Consider the following 25552-nt stretch of genomic DNA (forward strand, 5'->3'; position numbering starts at 1 on the left):
TGTTTTTCTTAGAACTTACTTCTGCTCCCTGCCCCCAACAGCCCCTGACATCACTTATTGCAAGAGTAAATACCTGCTATCTTATTCTGTGGTCTGCACTAGAAACCTCATGAATCTCATCAAGTTGAAGGCTTTGCCATTTCGGCAGCATGACTGTTTACTTCAACTCAGTCGTGCCAGAGGGGGCATCCATAGTTTCCAATTCAGTTTTTGCTGCTGCTGTGCGATGCTTCATGTTGAAATGGCATTTTCTTTTCAATGTAAACATTTTTAGAAACACTGTGAGGAGATTTCAGTGTAACAAATGTACCAGAATAGCCCTGCAGAGCCTGCTGGGTGAAATCCTTTTTTGAAACCATGCTAGAACAAAGAAATTCATTCCCTGTAAAAGGCGAGCTAGCTTAGAAATCATATAAACAATATTCACACATTGTGTTCCAGATGAGGTACTCTCCCTGCTGCTGTCAGCAATATTTGCTGCCAGATCCACTAACTGCTTTAGCCTGACCTTGAGTAGATAAACAATATAATCTTCCATGCCACATCTCACCAGCCTCTGCTAGTCAAGAAAAGCATGCCTCTTTCATAATTACATCACAAGTGCAACTTGCTGTATGAAAACAGCAAAGCACTTAAATTAACAAATCGCTTGTCCAAGACTTCCTAGCCAACAAAACATAACAACCCCCTTCAAAGCCCCAAACCCACAAGGAAAGAAAGAGCACTGAGTGATCAGCTTGAACACACACAATGCCTTAGTAGCAACAAGAGAGCACAGAGGTGAGGAGACTGACAAAAATAGTGGAAAGAAAGTGGAAGAAACAGCTGGACAGACTTCTTATTTCCAAGAAGAGAGACTTGGCAGGAGTTTAAACAGGAGTTTGGAACATGTTCTTTTTTAAAGGGAAGCAAGTAAGAAACTTAACAAAATTTAATGTACGTGTAAGAAATTAAAAATATAAAATATTGTAGACGGTTCACGTTTTCTCTCCCCACCACCCTCCCAGATCACTTCCTATGCAGCACACACAGAAGTAGTAAAATAATGGCAATGGTCATGTTTCTTTACTTGCTTGGAATAAGTTGTTCCTTGCCCTGGTTGAATGACTATTTGCTGTTCTATTCTAATACATTTTAAAAACTGGATATACATTTGTATCCACTAAGCAATATCTGTAATATCATTATTTCTAAAAGAGGAGGCAGTGTGAAAAGGTTATCAATGTAGAAGAATTAAAATAAGCCCACAAAGCAGAACTTTATAGCAGACAACAAAACAAAGAGGCTTAACACGGCCCCTTATTCTGTCCCTTCTATGAAGAACTGAATGAGGCCAAACTTCTGTTCCAGGAGTAATATTAGGATGATATAATAGAGCTGTCCTTGGTGAAAGGGTGGCATGGCTGGCATAACTTTGCCTTCCTGAGTGACGGTAGTATAATCAGTCACAGTTACATAGAGCTTCCTGGTCAACAGAGATGAGAAAGATTAATGGTTAAAAGGTTAGAAAACATATAACATAAAGATCAGCAGTGTGTGTTCCTCCACAGAGACTGTAGAAATAGGTTGTAAGTTTTGAAATGTTGGTTGATGAGCTTTTTCTTAAGGACCTTGATTTAAAACCTCAAAGAATATAGTAATACTCACTTCAACATGGGTAAAATACTTGAACAAATAATTCACAAAAATACAAATAGCTAGTGAATATCTGGGAAAAAATCATCTTCAATAGAAATCAAGGGTGAAAATTAAACCAAAAATATGATATTTTCCCCTTATCAATGTAATAAAAATGAGAAAGAACAGTAACACCTAGTATTGATGATGATGTTGTTAAACGGACATGCTAATGTATTGCTGATATATACATATCATCAGTTTCTAATTACCCTTACTCCCCTATAAGTCTTACACGATCTGACCCCAATCGTTTCCACATTACCAGCCAGCACTTTTCCTGTCCTGATTATGCTTCAACTATACTGGGCTCCTTGCTGTATACATGCCTTAGGGGCCTTAGGGGTTTTTTTGCCTTTGTCTATTTTGGGGGGGTGGGTGGCAGATAATTAGGTTTGTTTGTTTGTTTTGATGGAGGTACTGGGGATTGAACCCAGGACTTCGTGCATGCACGTGGGCTCTACTACTGAGCTATACCCTCCTCCCCCCGCTTTTGCCTTTGGATTTGTTCCCTCTGCCTCTAATGCAAGCTCACAACCATCTCTGCAGATCTATGCATGGCTCCTCCTCTCACTTCATTCAAGTTTATGCTAAAATCTCTCCACAGAGAAGCCTTTCTTTAACTATCCTACTTAAAACAATAAGCCTCTTTCATTCGTTTTTATGACTGAGTGATATCCTATTGTAAATATATGTACCAATCTTCTTTATCCATTTCTCCATCAGTGGACACGTAGACTATTTCCATATCTTGGTTACTGTAAATAATCCCATAGTGGACATAGGGTGCATATATCTTTTTGAATTAGTGTTTTTGTGTTATTCAGATAAATACCCAGAAGTAGAAAAGCTGGATCATATTGGTAGTTCTGTTAATTTTTTGAGGAAATTCCATACTGGTTTCCATAGTGGCTGCACCAATTTACATTCCCACCAACAGTGCATGAGGGTTCCCTTTTCTCCACAACCTCTCCAACATTTGTTCTTCCTTGTCCTTTTGATAATGCCGTTCTGACAGATATGAAATGAAACCTCCTGTTTTGGTTTTCATTTCCCTGATGTTAGTGATGTTAAATATCTTTTCATATGCCTATTGCCCATCTGTATTTCTTCTTTGGAAAAGTAGCTATTCAGATCCTCTACTCATTTTTTAATTGGATTGTTTGTTTTTTTTTGCTAATGAGTTATATGAGTTCTTTATATATTTTGGATACTAACTGTTTATCAGATACATGATTTGCAAATATTTTCTCCCATTCAGTAGATTACCCTTTCATTTTGATGATGAATTTCTTTGCTGTGCAGAAGCTTTTTACCTTGATGTGGTCCTGTTTGTTTATTTTTGCTTTTGTTTCCCTTGCCTTTGGAGTCATATCTACAAAAACATTGCTAGGGCCAATGTCAGTCAGGTTACTGCCTATTTTTGCTTCTAGGAATTTTAAGGTTTCAGATCTTACATTCAAGTCTTTCATCCATTTTGAGTTAACTTTTGTGTATGGTGTAAGATAGTAGTCTACTTTCATTCTTTTGCATGGAGCTGTCTAGTTTTCCCAACATCATTTACTGAAGAGACTGTCCTCGTGTACTTTATACTTATTTTTGTTATATATGCTAGACATAACTTTGTGTATGTCTGTCCATATTTCTCTGTACCATGATATGAGTGAGGGAGAATGGAGGCAAAGCTAAAGGAGAAAAACTTGCTTCCCATAGGAAACAGTTAAGTTGCAGCTGAAACCACTTTTAAGCAAAACTGTGGAACAGTGCTTAATGTAAAGCATGCTCCATCTAATTGGTGTAGTTCCCAACCTCTTACACAAGCTGTGCTTCTCCTTTGGTTCCATGATCTCGTGTGCTTAACTGAATGAGTGACAGGCTTTATTGTTCCAATTTCCTGGGTTAGCTTATTGTGAATCTGGATAATTGCAATAAGACTACATGAGCTACCTGCTTTCTAATTTTTTTCCCTCTAACAAAGGCAGTGAAACCAGAATGGCAAGTACATTTAAAAAAAAAACACTAAATCTACCACTCACTTCTTTTTTGTGATCTCAAAAATATGAAATGGCAAAGATTTAAATTAAACCTACACACTACAGTCCTAGTTACAAGGTCTTTATCAAGAGGAAAACAAATCATGCCTTTTCATTAATTCTTCTTTTCCAAACCTTTCAGGATACTCTGCATTAACTGCACCATGTCCTCAAAAAATGTTCATTTTTTACCTCCTTGGTAAATATGTTAATTTATATTAATTTATAATCACCCATACAAACCTTTCTATTTGTGAACATTCCAAAGGTTGTCCTGCAGATATCCGTTGTATAGTATGAATTCAATTATAGGTTTTCTAGTTGACAGTGCCTCTTATTATTATATTTTTAGTATGTACCTCATGGTTCTTAATCTAGAGTTTATGAAAAATGGTTGCTTAATTAATACATATCCATCCTTGCTCTCATGCCCTGTCCACCAGGTTCATGTATCCAATTGCCTATGAAAGTTCTGCTTGGAGGCAACTCAAACTTAGTATGGCCAAAATAGAACTTTCAATTCTCCCCATCCTAAACTGGCTTCTCCCTCAGTACGTCCTGTCTCAGTAAATGTCACTACCATTCACTAAACTGACAAAGTCAAAAATCTTGGAGTCATTTTTGACCCTTCTGGTTTTTTTGTGCCCTTAATCCAATCCATCAAGACATGGCAGTTTTGCCTTCAAAATTTATCCAAAATCCACTTTTCAGAATCTTCACTATTATATCCCTAGTCCAAGCCACTATCTACCACTCATGCCTAGACTTGCCTACATCCTTGCAGTAGCTCTTGCTTCTACTCTTGACCCTCTGTGCTCTATCCACCACACAGCAATTAGCTGAATCTTTTAAAAACACACACCATATCATGCCACTCCCATCCTTTAAATACTCCAATGGCTTCCCATTGCACTGAGAATAAACTCCAAACTCACCTACCATGGCTGACAAGACTCAACACACTGTTCTCCAACCACCATGGCATTCTTACCCTTGGAAGAACACAAAACTCATTCTCTGACTTAAATCCTTGACACTTGCTTTCCTTTCTGTTCTCCATGCTCTCCCCTCAGATCTTTGCATAGCTTGATCCTTCTCTTCTGTCAGATTTCTGCTCAATTATCACTTCTTTGGAAAGGCCTTTCCTGACCACCTTTTTTTGTTTCTTTGCTTTTACTTCCCCCCTCCAGCTTTACTGAGGTATGATCAACAAGTAAAAATTGTGCATATTTAAGGTATACAATCTGATGTTTTCATGTGTATATTCTGCGTATACACTGTGTATTCATGTAAGCACTGTAAAATGATTACCAGCATCAACCTAATTAACATATCCATTACCTCACATATTTACTTTTTTGTGGTGAGAAAGTTTAAGATTACTCTCTTAGCAAATTCCAAGTGTATAATACAGTATTATTAAGGATAGTCACCACACTGTACATTAGAGCTCCAAACGTATTCATCCTGCATAATTGAAACATTATACTATGACTAACATTTCCCTCGCCTCCCGCCCCTGGCAACCACCATTCTACTCTCTGCATTTATGGGTTTTAAACAGCCAATGGAAAGCAAGTTGCACACAGCTGCATGTCCACAGATGTTTCCCACTGGGTTTATAAGCTAGTGTTGTATTAGGTTTCACATTTATGTATCTTTCCAGCCTAGTGACTTCATTTTCTCTTTTGCGAGAGAAATCTGGAGAGAGAGAAAGAGAAAGAGAGACACTGACTAGGAGAGATGAAGAGACATGTTGATGGAGTGGGATAGTCTAAGAGACAAAAAAAGTGATAGGATAGAGAGATGGATTGGAAAGGTTCATACAGACTTTTACATGAAAACTCCCAAGGAAATGGATTAACCTTTATAATGTAAAGGATATTAAGAGAGAAAAAGGAGGGGTATGGGGAAGGTTCCTGAGGAATAATTGTTTTATATTCCTGTACATCCCTGACTCTGAGTCTCAGGTATGAACCAGAAATAACATATAATTTTCCCCCAAAACTGCAGTAATATCAGAGCCACTTACTAATTTTATAACCTGCAGTAACTTCACTTTGTCATCTTGAGCTTTAGTTTCCTTATCGGTAAAACAAGGATATCCCCATCAACCTGGTATAGTAGCATTGCCTGGCACATAATATTTGCTGAATAAATGGTAACTGATATTACTATCATCATCATCACCATCATCATCATCATGCAATGATGATACCTGAAATGCTCCCTAACTGGCCACTATGACAGCTACCTTGACTTAAAACCACAATTCTCTTCCAACAAGAAGTAGAAAGTAGATTGGATAAGAGTTGTCCTCGGACAGTCTCCCATAGGCCAAGTGTCAAGTATTTGTTTGCTTCTTAAGAAATATTTTCTTGCTGTATTCTTCATTAGCTGCTGTAATTCATATTTGTGAGTGACTAAATGTGTGTGTGTGTGTGTGTGTTGGTTGGTTTCATAAGCTATTTAATCAAGAGCTTCTATGAATTAAAGATCATCCATCATTAGTACTGTATTTACTGAGGTGATGGTATTATTTTATTATGCAGAGCAGTTGTCTGTTTTGCAGATTCATTTATTCAGAATATGAACCCTCCTTTCTTCATAATTAAGCAATTAAGTAGGCTTTCAGTTCTTGCCATTCCATTGTTTAACCTCGCCATTTATGAAAAGGGGGAAGAAAGAGAAAACTGGAAATCAAACTGCAGTAAGCAAATGAAGCAAACACTTGAGAATAATGGAATGTTCAGAGTCTAAAGGAAATACAGCCATTATCTGAAACATCTAGTTATAGAGGAGAAAAACTGAAGTCTATATAAAAATAAAGAGTAAATTTTTTAATCAATGCAGGCTTCAAATCGAGGGTTTCTGATGTTTAAAATAATGATCTTCCCTCTACCTAGCCTCCCTGCTTCAAGACTTGAAACAGAGCAGAAACAAGGGTTCTGCAAAGGAACTATTCATTGAGAGCACTTAGGCCCACTTCAGGCTGCAGAACAAATTAGTAGAGGAGAGCACCATGGGAAACCGGAGATGGGAAAATAAGAGTGCAGATGGGGTGCATTCATACTCAGCATTGTTAGCAACTGGCTTTGGCTTCTTTACTTTGAGGATTGGGGGAGGAGAAGCAGCTTAACTGTGTGATCGCTCCCAGAACTTCTGTTCCAGAGTATAACGTCACATGAATAAATGGACTTCCAATGCAAATTAAAACAATTCTATCAACCCTTGATTTTACTTTCTTCAAATTGTATCACAGTTTCAGTTTGGGGTGTAGGTCCCCTGAAGCTGGAAAAATATGTACTAAATATGGGTTGAAAAGAAGCTTCCCTTTTCATTCTCACTGGGTTACGGAATAGTACTGTGTGGACAGTGTGTGTGTGTGTGTATGTTTATGTGTATAGTCATAGTCGTAGTCATAGTAGAATTGGTAAATTACAGTCACTGATATCGTCTGGGGATAGTTTGTTTGGAGCTCAAATGATCAATATTGAAGATTTTATTTAGAGGTATTGAAAGATAAAATTTTGCAGAAAGCTCAGCCTTTGCTTGCTCATTTGTGCTCCCTTCCTTTCCCAGAGAATGAGTTCCAGTGGTTTAGTAGATGACTGATCAGTTGTGATGATATCTAAGTTAGGAGTGCTTTGTGAGAAAAAGAAGTAGAAAATGTCAGCGAAATATTGTGGATGAGGGGAGGAGGGAAATACCCTTTCAATGTATTGTGGTTTTGCTAGACATGACATAATGGCATTATTGGGAGACCATGGGCATATAGAGGAATCTACGTTCATTTACTCTGAGACAAAATAGGTTTTTTTCAGAAATTCAGGTTTATATACTATAAGCCAGGCTTCATCTTATCATTTTGTGGTTGGAGTGGAGATGGTGCCGTGAAATAGTGGGACTTCTTAATTCTTGATAGATCTCTAGTTTACTATGAAATGTAGGCTTTTTCCAAGCCATGGTTTTTACTTATTTATAATTACGTTTATTGCTGTGGTAACTTACTAGCTTGGCCTACATAGAATTGCTTTATATGATGTAATTTTCCCCAAATCCCTATATTCTTTAAAAAGAATCACTTAAAAATAACCTATAGAAGTTTGTCATTTTTTTCTTTTTTATTTTTTTAAACTTTTTTGGGGGAGGTAATTAGGTTTATTTATTTATTTTTAGAGTAGGTACTGGGGATTGAACTCAGGACCTTATGCATGCTAAGCACACACTCTACCGCTTGAACTATACCCTCTGCCTGCCAACCCCCCATCCCCCATCGCTGTTGAATATGAAATCGTTTCCCCCAAAAGAAGCTTAAGTCATTAAAAAGTTACTCACAAAATGACTTATAACTTGACATCTTTACTCATTATTACAACATTTTATAGCTCCATTTACATTATTAGTGGAACAACAATAGGAACAACAAAGTATGAAAGACTTGGATCTCTATGTACTCATTACACTCAATAAACAATTTACAAATTAAGGCTTATACTTTATGTTCTGAGTCTTATTTCTCTCATTGAGATCAATTTTCTATTATAGCTGCTGAAATGATATGGCTTTGAAAGAACTCAGTGTATGAACAGATTCTGAATCAATAATAATGTCATTTAAAACAAGCTCTTCAATCAGAAGTGGCCTTCTTTCTTTGTGTTAGTTTTATTGCTAACAAATAGCCTAAAAGTTACAGTACTTGAAGAAGTAAATGAACTGAAAAGAGGACTCATAACAACATAAGCAACCTATGGAAACCACAATAACTTGAAAAATCTGCAAATTGAGATAAAGACCCAGTGGATTATAAAACTGCACTGAATTAGATACTTTCTCCAAGATACTTGGAATTTTCAATTAGGCTGGTAATTGATATTAGTATTGCACTGGGGAAAGGAAAAAGGATTATACTGTTGACTTTCATCTGTAATAAAATTTTGGCAATTATGAAAGGCATGGAATTCAGGCAATTGGAAATGCCATCAGATCCAAATACTTTTGTCCTCCAGTGTTTCAGCTTTTGCCCTCAAATGGAAAGTAATAGAAATGAATCCAGTGCAACTACTATAGAACTTAAATTATGGACCTATCCAGATCAGTATTCAAATATAATACTCAGTGCCCTCTGATTGAAACTATCTAGTGTGAACTGCATCCTAGAGAGAATTAAAAGACTCCCAGTCTTTCCTGTGTTCTAGTACTGACCCACTGGTCTTCCAACCTACATTTCTTTCATTACAACAACTATGATAATGCTATTTATCTCACAGTAATTGTGGCATGAGGTAGGGACTTTGGGAAACAAAGAGACCTGATCAATATAGTAGCCATTTTTTGTGAGGCTTACACGATGAGTAGAGAGGGTTCTTTAGTTTCATATGGTGAGGCCTCTGGCAAAACTAGAGGGCTACCAAAGGTAAATACGGATCTTGTCACTAGTTACACTCTCAGGAAAATGGTAGGGAAATTGAGAGCAATTATGGCTTAAGAATCTCCTGAGTGGGACCAGGAAAGTTGAGGAGAGGTGAGACTAAATATTTTAATAGCTCAAAAAGGCTGAAAAGTACCCAGGCACCATCTATAAAAGGAAGTACAAGTAACTTAAGGAATGTTATTTAAATGACATCCCTACCTAGAATACAGCCTCTTTAGCAACTTGCCATTATACACCAAGTATTGCCACCAGAGAATTATTCTTTTGGTTTACAGCATTACTTTTTCTATAAGTTTCCTGTGACAAGTCATTACTTCATGAATGTATTCACAGTGGTTCTTAAACAGGGACATACATTAGAAACATCTGGGAAATCTGTTAAAGTACAGATTTCTAGACTCTAAAACAAAAGCTTCTAATTCAGTGTGTCTGCCATGGGGCCCTGGAATCTATTTGCTTTCCAGGCAATCCAGATGATTTAATGTTGCAGACCAGTATTTCATTAGCAGACATTAACAATTGGTGGTAAATTATTTCAATTTTCTTATCTGCTTTGGTTTTAGAGGGATGAGAGAAATAAAAAGGTTTTGATGGATGGTTTTAATGGGAGAATGGAAAGAGGTTCAGAGCTGAGAGATACCTTGGGAAGGAAATACACAATTCAGAAGTATAAAAAGTCAAAGGGCTACAAAAAACACATGCACTACCTGAGGGAAGTTTTCCAAAAAGGAAAGAAAAGCTATGAATTCTAACACAAAAGTTATGCATGTCATAGTTTTGTCCAGATAGACTTCAACTTTCCTCAGCAACCAACCACTGGACCTCTACATGCAGAGCTTCCTGCCTAGACCTCATTAGGAAATAAGATGCAGTGGAGAAAACAAGGACATTAAGGGTGTGTCTGCATCAGGCATTGTGAAACAATTAATTACTGCTGCTTCTGTGATGATGAGAATTCCAGGTGACATGTCTGCCAGCCCATTAAAGCTCATATTGTGACATTTAAAATATCTGAGCTATTACCTCTTCTCCAATATCATTTGTCTCCCCCAAAACATCAAAAAGTGAATTACAAAAGGCCCTAACATTTTCTTAGAGCTTTGGAGTCTGTAAGATGCTCCCTCACTCACCATGGGTTTTCATATTAAATTATAAACCTGGTCCAATTGCCAAAGACATCTCATGATGGGATTGCCTGAAAAATACTGAGTGCAGGCAATCACTGGAAACCTTGAGAATGTGTCACAATGTTAACACTTAAGTGTAAACTCAGGTATAGGAATCAGAAAGCATCAAACTAATTAATTCATCTACTGCCTTATTTTCTGCATTAGGTTGTTTGATTTCAGGGCTTAATCTTGTAGGATCTTACTTCATTTCAGGATCTTACCCCATGGAGTCTCTGTTTTGTAGATATAGACAAAATTACTTATTGAAGCTGCGCCGACTCTCAAAATTCTTTGCCCCCTGAAAAGAGAAATGATAGAGATCACAGAAGATGATATAAAAGCTAAACTGAATCCAATGCTTACCATATTCCAGGCTCTTGTGGTATGCGTAACTCTATGTTTCATTTAATCCTCAAGACAATTACATGAGGTAGATAATGTAATTATTTGCATTTTACAGATAAAGAAACCAAAGGTAAGCAAGCCTGTATTAATTGTCCAAGGCCACACTGCTTTAAGTGGCAGAGCTAGAATTCAAACCAAGATCCATCGGAGACTTGGGACAACATACTGAAAAAGTAGATCTTATAAGATAGAATAATTCAATTAAATTTTAGTGTTTGTATATGTTGCTGCTATAAAATGAACCCTAAAGAGGTCATCTTCTTAGCATAATAGTCATACCAAGTTATTAATTATAGAGTAATACAAAACCTAACCCGAACTACCCACTCTGATGCCAGATATTGCTGACATATCCAGTTCTTCAGAGCACTAAATACTGAAGTTGCATCTCACTTCAGAAATTTTCTTCCTCTTCTTTCATATATCTATTTTCTATTTTTATAGCGACCTCATGGTAAAACTTTGCCTATCCCATATGTTCTTCCTCCCTTTTAGAATAAAATCTGCCTATGAAAATATTAAGGAGCAAAAACAAAAAATTCCAAAATTCTCACACTAAACTGTCAAAATCAACAACAATGTGTACCTTTCATTCAGTTCAGGCCCTATTTATACTTCTTTTTAAAGTGTTGTTTAAAATAATCTGTTTATATTTCTATTATAAATTTGAATGATTAACTTGAACTAACCTCTCCTCTGATTTCCTTAGAATCATCAATGTTTATCAGGAAAATGACCATGTTTATTAATTTATACACACAGCTTGCTTTTTAAATTTTTTTATTTCTTACATATTTTATAGCAGAACACGTCTTATGCTTAAGGTACAATGTAATGTTTATGTTCATAAATGACTACAGTGCAATAGATGTAAAAATAGTAATCCATGTACAGAATATTGCTGGCAATACTTTCCAGTTGTCTCTTTGTCTTTTTGCTTGAACAATATACATCCTAACTAATAAAAAAAAATTCTCTAAACAAAGTTTAGCTCAGTATGAAGGGTTTTTAGACCCGATTAATATAGTGACTCCGAGTCATCAACTGAAGGTTAAATTATCATTATCGTCATCATTATGTAAGAAGGTTCCAGGAAACGTCCTGAAGAATAGTAATCAATACAGACAAGTTCTTCAAACACCCTCTCAATGGTGACCTGAAGAGGGGAGGGTATAGCTCAGTGGTAGAGTGCCTGCCTAGCGAGCACTAGGATTCAATCACCAGTACCTCCATTAAAATAAGTAAATGAATAGATAAATAAATAAATAAACCTAATTACTCCCAAAAAATTAAATTTAAAAAAATGGTGACCTGAAGGATGGTATAAGTGGAGCCACCAGCAATCCGACACAATGCCACAGATGAGCTAGATCTATTTCCTCTACTTATTGTGATACAAGACCTGGATCAACTTTTGTCTTTTACGAAGAATTGTATCATGAAAACTCTATATTCTACTGAAGTCAATATGATATAAACCATTTTTGTGTTTTCCTTTTCTTTATTAATTTTGCTAAAAGAATTGGACTGCAACATTTGATATTTTTTAAAGATTATTTTGGACCATTTGTCAAGCACTTTATTTGAAAGCAAATGGGCACCTTCGTGATAGCTCTTGGTTCTGTCATGGTGACAGCAAGTGTATTTTTTATACTTGTCTATGTATGGCCCATAGTAGACACTTGGTAAATGCTCATTGAATGAATGGATAAAGAGCCTATCAAGAATCCAGATGAAAATATACATTATAGTAGATGTGCCACCGCCTCTAAGTTGGCTAGTCTATTAGTTGAGTTCATGTTGGTATCCTAGATCTTCTTTTCTTACTGTGTACATTCTCCATAGATTATCTCATATACTCTCATAATTGGAACTATCTTGCTTGGTGACACTCTATTCCTTTCTGAATCCAAGGTTCCAGATCAAATATCCAGTAGCTTACTGAACATTTCCACTTTAACGTTTAGCAACCATTTCACAACCAACACATCCACATTTGAACTCATCTCCATCCTCACTCAAGCCTGTTTTCCCATGTTCCCTGTCCCAGCAAATGCCACCACCATCTATCTAATTGCCCGATTCACCATCTGGATGTCACCTTGGATTCCTCCTTCTCCCTCATCTCCTACATTTAATCAACTGTTGAATCTGGTTGATTATATCTTCTCAATAAGTCTTCACTTAATCAGTTTCCTTTCATACTCAAACTATAGTTAATTTTTTACATGGACAACTACAACAATCTCTTAACAGGTCACCTTTCCTACAGTTTTCCCCTCCCCAAATTCATTTTCCACACTGTAGCTAAACAGAAACATTCAGTTAATAAACTCAAAAAGCATTTTACCATATAATAACCTTTAGACCAGTTCATATTCATCCTCCCAAGTTTCAGCTTTATTTTCTTCTGTTTCTTTCACTTTGGATAAGTACAATTTTCATGCTTATAGAATATCCCATACTTCACCTATCCTGGTACTTATCACATTATATCAGAATTATAAATTTACTAATATGGATACCCTCATAATTTGTGAGGTCATGGAGAGCAAGGGCCAGGTCTGTTTCATATACCTGTCACCTAGCCAGTACTTGACACATAATAAATACTTAATGATTATTTGCTCTATGAATAAAAGAAGGAAGGAAAAGGGGGATGAAGGAAGGAAGGAAGGAAGTTAACCCTCCATCCAATTATTCCAGTTTACTAGAGCCTGAAAGACAAAGCAGTGGATTCCTTAGAAGGCATGGATGTTTCTTCAGAGTGTGTACTTTATTAGAATTAATCAACTGGAGAGGAAAAGATGAATCGGCAACACCTTCAGAAGAGACATACGTGTGTGCTTTTCATGATAAATTTATGAATGGGACTGGGATGAGACATGGGTAAGTATTCTAGAAAAAAGGACATTTTTGACTGGGGACACAGGTTTTATACACTGCCATTCTCGTTGTGTTTTGTTTTTAATTCTAAGTTAGATAATACTGCAAGGTCTTAGTATATTGCAAGCAAAGATGTGCCATATGAGCTGTATCATATACATACAGTATATGTATCATGATAGTCATCCTTCTGGTCTGGACATGAGTGTGCTCTTTGCCTCTCTGTCTAGCAAGGGTTATGGAGTCTTAACTGGGTTCCTAACTTTCTCAATCCAGGATGTTATTATGTTCATTGGTTTCAAGTCTACTGAATGACTCATGTGGGCTGTGATGGCCTATATTTGTAGTTTGTCCTATCATTTTACATGGCTATTCTGTGACTGGCACGTCTTGCACATTTACATTTATGCAAATTAATATTAAAGTAAGTTTCATAAGCAAAGACTCCTGATGTTTTTAGTAAACATGATTAAAGTTCACATCTAACAGCCTGATAAACAAAGTCTATAAGAAGTCATGATACCTTTTAGGGGCAGGTCATAGACAAAGTGGAGATGAGAGGGGAAGGAAATGACTGTTTTAACTCTTTCATTTCAGAAAGCAAATAAGGCAGATTTGCTTGTTTATATTATTTAGGAAAAGGGAATTTAGAATTACATAGCTTTGCTTCAATAATGATGGCCTTGTTTCTTTTCTGTCTTTTTATTACTCTTGGCCACACCACGTTCTTTGGAAGGAATATCTTAAAATAATCAACTTGGAGCCTCAAGTTGGCTTTGTGTCCCAACCCAATAAGCCTTGAAGTGAGGACCTCTTACAAAACCACATGGAAAGTACTCACCAAGTGCTAGAAAATGGCATATTCTACCTGTCCACAAAAATAATTCAAGCAGAGAAAACCAATCAATATGAATAAATTCAAACAATGGAACAATAAGAATTTGGCATCTTGACTACTCTGATAGTACAGACTTCTTACCTTTTTTAATGTCAGAAAACAAAATTAGAAAGCCTCTTTCTTAAAATTTGTACTGGAAAAAATTTCTGATTCTTTTTCTGACTGCAAATCTTGACTTATTTAAATACCATTTTTCAAGTTCAAAAATATATAAACAGTAGAACAATATTCACTGTTAAATATTTGGTTCAACTAAAAGGCTCAGCTATTTAACCAGCAAGTCTTTTTGTCTTGCAAAATCTGTTTCAATTCCTTTTTTTCAAAGTGTGGTTGCTTTGAGGAGAAGGACTGAGAAGACGGAAGGCTGTTTCATGAGAAAAGCGAAAGAGAGAGAGAGAGTTTGCTGGGGTAGCTGGATTTCCCTTCACTTTTTTTCTAGCAATGCTTTCTACCTACTCCTTTTCATCAAAATCTGTCACCATTTAAAGTAACAATCAGAAAGCTAGAAAGTGTCTTTTATTTTAAATGACTGGTTTATGGTTTAATTTTTAAGCTTACACAAATAATGTATGAACATATTCTTACTGTAGAAAATTTAAACAACACTGAAGTCTATGCAGTAAAACGTGGCAAGTCCTTTAGACATGCTCACCCCACCCCAATCCACTCCCCAGTAGTAGCTGTTGCTAACAGTTTGATGTTTATCTTTCTTATCCATTTTAGAAAACATTTTTTTAATCTTAAAAAACACTATACTTCCAAAGAGCAAGGATCATGTTTACATGTCTTTTTATTTTCACCCAGAACCTCATATACCGCAATCCCATCGTAAAGTTTTTCTTTCATTTTGCAGAGGAATTTTGCATAAGACATGTTTATTTTAGTTTCCCAGGCAATGAAGTACCAAGAAGATGGCCACAGAAGTCTTGTTTCAATTATTACACCAGCTTATTTGGGTCTAAAGAACAGTGGGATGTTAAAGGCTTCAACGTACATATTCTGCATGAAGTGGGCACAATATATTTTTTTGATTGACACCAGAAATATATTCTTCTCAGTAGGTCTCCTCAGGCAGAGTGTAGAAGAGCAATTACCTAATGAGTTTAATCAATTCACTACCAATGTTGGTCCTCAAATTAAATGTTTTAATCCCTCAATTGCTGAGCTGTTGGTGTGAGGAATTTACAAAACTGCCTCAAGTATCTTCTTTACTGTTGTTATATCGAAAGATTATATGTAATAATAGTGAATTTTCCTGAAGAGTCAATTAATAAACATGTATTTATTAGGCATATGCTGTATGTTTGTTCACAAGCTAAGCATTGTGGAGGATGCAAAGGGGTGACATTCACTTTCTCTTTGTCCTCAATGAGTCTAACTTGTAAGATGATGCACAAATACATGAAATACATGAAAAAAGCTGAAAATGAAACTGTGTGGTATTGAGCATCAGTGCAAAAGATACCTGGAGATGGCTTCGCAGGAGCAGTGGCACATAGGCTAGGTCTTAAAATTAGGCAGAATTTAATTAGCTTATTAGAAATGTTAACAGCAAGGTTCCTGGCATTAAACCACCTGGATTATATACCCTGGCTTCAAAACTTGCTGGTCATGTGATCTTGGGAAGGTACTTAATCTTTTTGCCTCAGTTGCTTCATCTGTAAAATAGAGCTGTTAATACTACTTACCTCATAATATGGTGATGAGTATAAATTGAGATAATACCTGTAAAACACTTAGAACAGTACTAGGTATATAGTTCATAATTCATAACACTTAAATATTTCTATATAGATTATCATTGTGATGAAAGAATTTTTGAATTGCCCAAACTCTGCATAGCATAGCATTATATAGAAAGTTTTTCATTATTTTTAAAGCTCTCATTTAGTATTTAAATAAATTAATATTTATTAATTAATCCTAAATTGTATGTTTTACTTTTCACTCTGTACTCTTCTGTATAATTTGGATTTTTTTACATTCGATCCTTTTTCATATAGCTTTATTGGGATATAATTTACATACTATAAATTTACTCATTTTAAGTATATAATTTAATGAGTTTTATTAAATTTACAGAGTTGTGAAATCCTCACCACAATCTAACTCTTGGAATACTTCCATCACCCCTTAAAGGAAACCTCATACCCATTGGCTATAGCAAACATTTGCATTTTATGTGCATGTTTTGTTTTTAATTTTTAAAAAAATCAATAGAGAAAAATATAATAAAAGAGAATCTGATGACAAATCTAGGAGTTAATTAATAAACTGTGACTGCTTCTTTCCAAAACAATACCACTACCCCAAATTATATTTTTAAGACTTGGCTCACTGTGTCAAATCACACCATTTCAGTAGTACATTTGCCCCCATTTCTAAAGAACGCTTCTAAAGCTTAAAACAACCCCTTTATGGAGTTTAAAAATATACCTGGGGAAGTTGTTCTAAAATATTTTTCAGTCATTGGCCCATTTGATGGGGCAAAAGGACCATCTACTCCTTTTGCTCCTGCTTTTCTGTGGAAAACCCAACCAAATCTCCCCAGGATTAGGGAAAGCCCACTTTTTGATGAGATGCATTGAGGTCATGTCTGCATTTTTTATTAAAAACAGAAATTCTGAATGCATAACACAAACTAAAGAATAGGCATTGTTATATTATTTTTATTAATGGTACAAGATAGCCTGTGGGCCACCTGGAGGACCCATTTAGATCCTGACTTGCAAACCAAAGTTCTGTGTCAGAGTTATCTCAGAAATGTCCCGTATGGGGAATGACCACATGGCATGTAGTCAGGCAAACCTAGCCTTGAATTTTAATTGAGCCACTTGGTAGCTGTAAGACCTTAGACAAATCACTTAACCCTTCACTGCCTATTTCCCTTTCTCAAAATAAAGGAATAATACCTACCTTGTTGGGTTACTGTGAGCATTAACTGAGAACATGTAAGAACCTAGCATTCATCAGAAAATAAATATGACTTTCTTTCTTCTGCCTCCTTTCTTTTCTTCCCTCCTTCCTTCCTTTCTTTATTCCTTCCTCCCTCTCTCCCTTGTTCCTTCCTTCATTCCTTTCTTTTTTCTTTTGCCTTGGCATTTGTTTTCTTCCACCTTGGCATTTGTTTTCTTCCTCATTGGCCCTGAGGAAATTGTATAAAATATTCCTTTTAAAGGATCTACACCCAATGAATCCATTTCTGAACACAAAGAGTCACAGGAATGTGATCATAACATTCAAGCTGGCTCAGGACCTACCCAAACTTTTCTCATCATCATCCTCTGCCACCACTTTTTCTCCCTTGAGTATAGCTGAGCTTTGATGATTCAAATCAAGTCTCATGTAAAATTAAGTTCTTCAAAGTTGTATCATTACATATATTCTTGGGTTTTTCAACAATTCCCTCTCAATTCCTGCTTATTTTATGTTAAATTATATTTTGATGGCTGGTTTTTGGAAGGTGCGCTGTACAATCCATTACTGCAGAAATCAACCGGATTTGATATTTGAATACTCGACAGTTTTCTGAGATAAGAATTGTGAACGTGGAGAATTACTGAAATCTCTATTTTATATGCACCTGACGGTAGCAAAATGTTAATGGAAAAGTCCCTGCTTTGGAGTTTCTTTCTCACACTTCACTGTGTTGTAGTAAATATGCTTTAGTATGAACTCACGTTGTTACTGGAGCTGTGCCTACAGAAACTGCCCTGGTAATGTGTTTGCACGGCACATAATTAAGTGCGTGTTGTAACTTGTTCCTAATTCTTATACATGCCAGAGTGAACAATGTGCAATATCCAAGCATAAAATTAAGACCTATGTTATTCATTATGTCTGTCAGATTTCCCTGACTTTAAGAGTAGTCGTGACTCTCAAATCATAAAACAATAAAAGTCAACATAAAAGTTGAAGGTGCCTGAGAAACAATGATGGTGCCTGGGATATGACAAACAGGTGAGACTTGTTAGGTAATTTTATCAGTACTTGGTAACCTGGGGAGTCAGATTTGCTTGTAGTCAAGCCATTGCAAAGAGAACTTTCTTATCAAAGAGTTCACGCCCTGCCCTGAGATATGAGCTGCTATACTTAGGAAGTACCCTCACTTGTTCAGACCACTATAACTTATTGTAGGGTAGCTATGGAGAATCCACACAAAGTAATCATCACCTCCTGGAAACTAAAGTTCCAGAAATGGGGGTAGGCACAGGTGAAACCTAATGACCATGTGGAGGGTGAGAGTAATACAACAGAGAGGTCAATGCTAAGGGGAAAATCATGAGGACATTTGACTAGTTGCAAGACTCTGATTTTTATTTTGCATGGTATGAAAGGTCATTAGAGAGTTGTGCGAAGGAGATGATGTGATCTGATTCCTGTTTTAAAGAAATTACTCTGGCAGGAGAGTATAGCTCAGTGTTAGAATGCTTAGCATGCTTGAGGTCCTGGGTTCAATCCCCAGTACCACCATTAAAAAATACAAATAAATAAGCTTAATTACCTCCTCCCCCTCAAAAAAAAGAATCAAAGAAAAAATTTTAAAAATTTAAAAAGAAGTTACTCTGGAGTGGTTGTTGAGAACACACCATTGTCGGGACAAGGGCAGAAGAAAGGAAATTTGTAAGGTGTAATATTACAGAAGAGATTTTGGCAGCTTGAACCAGAAGAAGTGGTGAGAAATGGTCATATTCTAGACATATCTCAAAAGGGCTAGAGGACAACAGAGTAATAAAGACCTTATATTACAAGCCCCTAAAATGCTAGTACCAGTATAATTAACTGGACTTAGCCCACCACAACTCAGCATCACAAGATAATAAATGTTAATGGATATTATGAAGATAATGACATATTCCTGTTTTGAAACCACTGTTCTATTAAATCCCCTACCCTCCCCTGATTAGTTTCTTAGGGATGAAAATACACTCAAGCTGGCTTTACATGATTACTCAAGATCTATCGTGCTATACGGGTCAATCAGTACTCAGCCAGTTGGATCACAATCAGTCCTACTCTGTCTTAATGACCGAATAAGGATTGGTTTAAGTAACAATTTCATAGAATTTTCAAGTGCAAAGGTGTTTTGATGATCATCTAGTTTAGAGGTTCCCAATCTTTCTGAGTATAGACACCCTTTTTAACATTGCAAAATGTGGTTGCTCTCCCAAGATACTGGTGGCACTTTTAGTAGCTGTAGATTGAGAAAATACATAATAAGAAAAAGCTATAATGGATTCAATACTGGTTTTGAGTGAATGTGCATTTTATTAATCTCAACAGCATTTACATACACATATCACAATGCGTTATTTATGTACCACACCAACTATGTTCAATAGACATATGAATTCATGTACTTCTCCCTGACTCCTACCTCAAAGAATCCTTGGTGCACATGTTCAAACCACTGATTCAATTCTTACTTTTCACACTCCATAGCAAATTTTGCAGGTGGAAAAAAATTAGATTCAAAGGGGCTAAGTGATCTGAGGGAGTTACCATCAGTACTGGGATAGGAAGGCAGAGCTGTAAAGGTAAAGGACAAAGTTTTAGACTTGTTAGGAGGACTGAGCTTGAAGCACAGCTCTCAAGTTAGTTCCCTAGTCTCTTTGAGCTTCTGTTCCTTTATCCATAAAGGGAAGACAAGACAAACCTTAGAGAACTGTGCTGAGGATTAAAAGAGATAATGCACATAAATGTTTTCTTTTTCACTGAAATGCACTATACAATGGAAATATTTTATTAATAATTATTAGAACTTGACTCCCAGTTGAGCACGTCATGAATTATTTCTATCCATTTTATGACAACACCTGGCTATGTCATTTTGATGATTCTGATACTGAAATCAAAGGAAGTGCACAACATCAATTTGCTCAACACTAGATAATAGCTCAAACCACTATTCCAAATGGAGAAGTCTGAATGAGTGCTGTGATATGGACATTATCTCAGTTAATGACCAATACTTACACTTCACTGTTTTCTCTGCCTAGCTGTATCTATTTCTGAACTCAAGAAGATTCTGTGGTGTCTCTCTCGTAATCAGAATTCTTCCTAGGGTGTTTTTGGTACTGCTTCTGTTACAAAGTGGTCAATAAATTATATGGACTTTAGAATCAAAGATAGATAGTGGTTAAAGGGAATTCTCTGAAACCCAGTATTGTGGGCATCTTCACTGATAAATAATTTAGGGTCGAAGCAACTTCAAGCAGATTATTTGTTTGTGAGGATCACATGACATGATATTATGCTAGTAGCCATTGCTATTAGTAAGCATATATGAATCAAATCACCTCTGCTTTTTTCTAAAGTGAATTTAAGACAATATTTCCATAATTAAGTGCAAACAATATGAAGTCTAGACATTTTGTTTTAGTCATACTCTCAAATCAGGCATATCAAGTTTTCCAGACTATCACACCAGACTGTGCAAACAGAGATGTTAAATATGTGGATATGAAAGCTAATGACTTCCTGGTGAGTGTGTATACTGGAAATATGTAAAGCGGGAAATAATGTCCAAATTGTTTTAAATAATTCCTAAGGTATGTTTACAGCCTGTAATGTACACACTTATGAATGACTTTGTAATGTGAACTGAGCCATTAGATGCCGACCATCATACCATGCAAAAGCGATTTCTCTAGACTATGGACAAGAAATGTGAAGCTTAAGCGGGAGCAGATGGGGAGTAGTCTGGAGAACATGGTGAGTGAGCATAGGGATAGATTTCCTAAGGACTTTCCAGAACACAACTTTTTTGTTGCTCATAGCTTTACTGCTGCTGCAACTTCCTTCCCAGCTGAGGATGAAGAATGTGCATGTTCTTTTCAGATTTTAGATAAATTGAAGGTTATTGAGTGTGAAGAGCCAAATTCTTCAGAATATGTGTTCCTAAGAGACAGGAATCTTGCCTCAGGCATGTCTCAACATTAACTATTAAGCAATCAACCCTTTCATGTCCACCCCATATTTCTAATGCAACTCAAGTTGAAAATAAGAAGACTTTTTGGGCTATTGTGGAGACAGAGAGACTATTTATAGCAATTTCCCTGAAAAATCAATTTCAACAACAGTGAATAATTATAATATAATGTGATTCTTGCTCTGCCTGTACTTCTTGGTATCTTCTGCAAAGTGTCCATACTATACGGTATTGAAAATGTCATTGATAGTATGATTTCTTTAGTTTAAAATTTATTCCCTTTGAAATGTAAATTCCCTGGGAAGAGGTACCAATTTTTAATTGTTAATCGTCATTTATACTTCGGTATTTTTGGTTCTGGAGCCTGTGGTGATGTTGCTATCCAGAACAAAAAAATGCAAAAAGTCATTAAAGATCGAGATGTTCCTTCACAATTTTACTCTGCAATATGTTGCAATTTGGAGTATTTTCTCTTTGCTTGCTGCCATGGCCCTGTAATTAAATATCCATCTCATTAAGCTATCGTGGGAATAAGTGAGATAATGCATGTAAAGTCCTAAGCACAGTGCTTGGCAGAGAGTAAGTTCTCAGCAAATGTTATAAAAATCCCCTAGCCATTTACAACTAACAGCAACTGGGAAGTAGCGGGCTGTGCCTAATGGAGTTGAGAGAAAGGGAAAAATAATACCTTACGTATTCATAGAATACTTCTCCCAAAGATCTTTGCAACACTTTCTGTTTAATTCATGAAGCGTCCATGTAGGGTAAGAGGAATCTCACTTTTAAGCTACCAAAAGTAACTAGGCAATTTACTTACGGTTACAGATTGAATCACTGGCAAAGTCTGAGGGCACTCAAGTCTTGTAACTTATTCCAATGGCCGATTATCGATGCTAAACTATTTCACTGAGGCCAAAAGCCTGGAGGTATATGGACTCCTGCTTGGTGTCAATTTCATGAAAATAAACTGAGCCTTATGATACAATCAATACAATGTGTTTTTTTTAATTCATTGTTAGTGTGAAAGTGATAGCAGCAATAAATATAATGATTTAACAGTCAAACCTAAGAGACAGAATTTTAAAAGGCAAAAATAAAAATAACACATTAACATTGCATCCAGAATTGGATGCAGTCAAATGCTGAGGTGAGGGATGCTGGGTAGGAAAGTGAAATGGGTGTAGTGTTTTCGTTACCTGTGACTGTCACTAGAAATGAATTATTTTTGAGAAACTCTTATTTTTTTTCAAACATTTTTATACTTAAACAATTTGTACACTGATTTAGTAGAATGGCCTCAGAAACATGATTTCCTATTTCCCACCCATAATTTTTTTACCATTGACTAGTTGGACATCATGCTTAATTACTATCTCATTGTAGTAATGTCAGGTGGTCTTAGGATTGGAAAGGTCACAAAGACCAGCCACAATGTGGAGATGGGGCTCTTCAGAGCTATTTGTTAACTTTGAAATTTTTGTTCTCTCATTTTCAGTTAGAGGAACATGCAACATTAGACCAGGAATTTTTAGTACTGCTTTCCAAAGGTCAACTGTTCTTAATAAAACTTCTAGTGTTCAGGTATGGACCTTGCACAGACCAGCTGCTATGGATATAGGGCTGTAATTGTAGCATCAAATCAGGTAGTTGATTAACGGCCCAAGACACGCGCCAAGTACTACTTCTGCAAAAAGCATATTTACTAAACAAAGGGTCACTCCTTGAACTTGAGTCCTTCCTAGGCAAGGAAACCCAATAAATTATCAATGTATTGGTTCAAACTTTTCGCCATATCTCCAAAGGACCTAAACACTGAGATCCACTTTCAGCTCAGTGTTTACTAACTGATGCATTTCCCAAACATATTCAAAATAAGTTATATGGTGTTACATTTTATAACTTCAGTTTACAATTAATTTCAGATATTACTGTCATCTTTTTCTAAGGTACCTTTTTTGAGATAACAAATAATTCTAGTCAAGAGTAGATAAAACGACTAAATGATTTCTGTGAATCAACAGCATCACTTAAAAAATAAATATATGGGTTTTACATACAAAGAGATATTGTATACACATATATCTCAAAAGAGGAGGCACAATTACACTTCTGTTGCAAATCAAACACCAATCCTAGGTCTCAGCTGTTTTCAACTGCATGTTCTCCAGATGTTTAGATGAAGAAACTGTTTCAACAAAATGCATAAAATTTTATATTTTGGTGAAGAGCTAGTTCAAGGGGAAAAAGAACATTTCAATTAGTGACATTATTTTCCATATGCCTACTGCACATTCAAATCACTCTGCCACTACCTTCTGTTTTCAGGAAAAGTTTAAGGTAATATCATGATAAAATAATATTATTCCAACAAGTTCCAGCTTTCAAAATACAGTAAAGTTGTACATTATTTTATACTCCTCAAATTCAAAATATGCATTGATTCTTGTGGAAGTTGGAATGAAATTTATTTATGAAGACAGGATTTGTCTGGGAAAATAGATGAACAACATATAAATGCTCAGATTCATTTTGATGATTTTTAAGAAATCATCTGCTTACTTACAACTTAGAATATTTGTCTCTCCCTCCCCCACTTCCCCAGCACTTTATACTATTTCAACCATCACTTTTATTTTGTTCTTTTATGAATACTGTGCTCAGAAATGTCTCCCGACTGGATTATAGGCTCCATGTCAACAGGGAACTGCACCTTACTTTTTCTTATTTTATATTTTTACATAAAGCATATTGAGCATTTACAATGTGCCAGGCATGGTCCTAAATATTTTCACATTTATCTTCTCACATTTAAGCTTCACAAAAAAATCTATCCAGTAGATAGTATCAAGATCTCTATTTTTTAGATAGAAAAACTGAAACTTGAAAAAGTTAAATGAAGAGCTGGTTTGAAGCCTCAGCACTCTGACCCGAATTCCTTAGCAGGCTTTGCAGTCACTTTTAATTGTTTGGGTCTCACTTGGAAGGCAAGGGTGAACTGGAAGAGAGGACACTTCTTAGAGCAACATCTAAATAAGAGCCACCCAAGTGTACCATAGGAGTCTTCTGTAGCCAGAAAGTATCTTATCCCTATTTAACAGGTATTTAATCATCTTAATTCACTTGCAAACAAACACCTCAGGTAGAGGTAACAGGAAGAATAAGTTAGTTGAGTTGACAGACCAAAGCCTTAGGATTAAGCTGCTTCAGAAGGCCAAAAGAACCATAGAGGGAGGAAGAAAGGATAGCTATTTCCACTAGCCCCTGAATGTAGGAAATAATAGGGACAAATTTACCATAACTTCTTAATCTCAGGCATGCAAATAGAGAGGTTTTCAACAAAGTTACTAGGAAAAGGTTCTCCAGTATTGTTTTATTTTTTAAAGCTTATATTTTATAATGCATTTGTATCTTAGAATGTGCCTTATTATGCATTAGCTCATTTAACTTAATTGAATGAATAAATGAGAACATTTTATAATTAGTACAAATATTTTATATGTAAATGAGCGCTTTTAACATGCTTGAGTATTTTGTGCTCTTAATTGGCAAAATTAAGATGGCAAGGGGAGAAATTTTCTTTGTTAATTTTCTTAGTATATTTTTTCCTCTTGTACTATAAGTAAAGACCATTGTAAAAGATCATAGATTCTATGTGGGGTTTTCTCTTTATATTTCTTGTACAATCTTGTCAGGTGTCTGATGCTTTGATTTAGCTTAGTTCATTAAATAATACCAAATGTTCAATTGTTCTAACCTTATTTTTCCCATCCAGATGAATAAATCATTTTTGAAGTGAAAACATTTTTCTGCTTTAGAAACTCTGAGCTTCACAGTAGATGAAGAGATTAATATTCCGATTTTTTAAATTTATAATTTCACTCTTTTCATGATAAAATGTCATTTTGGAGGAAGATAGTCTTTCTCTTTGACCACGATTCTTTACTCTTTCCACAATTTACAGTGTAAAGGAACATTTCCCTATACGTTTGTTTATTTTTTAACTTATCATGAAAGCCCAGTATATTAGGAAGTGAACAGAAAATAAAAGCTAGTTTCTACACGTATCTCTAGTTTATTCACATAAATGGTTAAATATGGAAGTGCTGGAGATAGACTGTT

This window comes from Vicugna pacos, chromosome X (assembly GCF_048564905.1).
Source record: "Vicugna pacos chromosome X, VicPac4, whole genome shotgun sequence".
Classification (NCBI taxonomy): domain Eukaryota; kingdom Metazoa; phylum Chordata; class Mammalia; order Artiodactyla; family Camelidae; genus Vicugna; species Vicugna pacos.